Here is a 1,340-nt window from a genome sequence, read left to right as displayed (position 1 = left end):
CCTTTCGCCCGCGTACGTTTCCGATTCCATCGAACGTTTCTTGAAGGACGGTCTCAGTGCTGGTAAAATGCAAAGACAACGCACGTATCGACCGTGACATTTTGCGATTGATTGATACGATCAACGGTTGCTCACATAAACTCCGTAACTGCGCCGACGAATATCTCACCTCCAATTGATTCCTCGCCCTCCACTGGTGCATCCCCTCGTCCCTCTTGTCCAGATTCTTGATGTTCAACGCGTTGTCCCTGGTGCTGTACCTGTCGCCTCTGTCGTCCGAACGGAGAGTCCCTGGGTCCAGGAGCTCTCCATTCTTGAACCAGTCGTAAGTAACGTCGGGGATCCCGAAGGCCTAGCATGTCCAAGTCAAGTCCCCTCGATTATCCATGTGCTTGTCGGTCAGGGGAATCGTAAAATTGGATGGATGGTCAATCGAACAGACTCTTCTATCGACAGTCGATCGTTTTACACGCGGCACGCGTATTCCCCTTGGTCGTCGACGTGAACTCGCGGAATTATGAGAACGCGATTATAACTCGTGTTGGAACCGTGAGGCAAGGCCGCGGCATCCTTGCGCGTCCAGTTGTACGAAGGCACCGGGTATCCGAACGTGATGCACTCGAATCGGACCTCTTGGCCAGCGACCGGAGCCTCCGGGAACGCTTTTGGGAAGTTATTGGAAAATTTCATTTGTTGCAACGAGGAATGCGGGTCGACCTTCAAAGGAAAGAACGGGTCGTTCCGCCCGGTGTCCGAGGCTATGCTCTGCACGTTGCACGAATAATTTCCTCTGTCGATCATCTCCAACGCGGAGAAATACAACGCTCCGTCGTACGACACGAACACTCGTCCTCCTCGACGAAGTTCAGAAAGTAGTCTCTCGCCCAATAATATTTCATTCCGGGAAAGTGTTGCAGTGGATTGCAGTATACCGCCTTTCCCCAATTCTCGTCCCTGCGCTCCTCCGACCGTTTCAAATTGAATTCCAATATGTATCCGAACGACAAGTCTACGCTCTCCAACATGATCGTGCCGAATTCGTTCGTCGCTTTACAGTGATACGATCCTCTGTCCTCCGCCTGAAAATAATCGTCAATATTCGTTATTCGTCGTTCGTCGATCGAGCTCTCCTCCCCGGTCGTCTCGGTTCGACGAACTCGTTCGACGTTCACCGCTACGACACGCTCACCTGGTCCGGCTCGTAGATAATCAACGTTCCACCGCTTCTGATCGTGTATCGCGTGTTGTTCAAAGGGTCGATCTTGATCGCGATCGGTCTGTCGTTCTTGTAATCCTCTTTGAACCATTCGTAAGTCGGTGCGGGGTATCCTTCGGCCAAA

General features: G+C 52.1%; 1 pseudogene; it reads right to left on the bottom strand.

Annotated features, from left to right (window-relative positions):
- LOC108624586 (contactin-like) overlaps positions 1 to 1,336 on the bottom strand; it is a 1,997-nt pseudogene extending 661 nt beyond the window's left edge.
- Positions 1,337 to 1,340: the final 4 nt, after the last annotated feature.

This window comes from Ceratina calcarata, unplaced genomic scaffold, assembly GCF_001652005.2.
Source record: "Ceratina calcarata isolate Rehan_Ccalc_2016 unplaced genomic scaffold, ASM165200v1 scaffold3192, whole genome shotgun sequence".
NCBI classification, from domain to species: Eukaryota; Metazoa; Arthropoda; class Insecta; order Hymenoptera; family Apidae; genus Ceratina; species Ceratina calcarata.
Note: the sequence above shows the minus strand (reverse complement) of the source record. Positions and strands in the feature narration are given on the sequence as shown.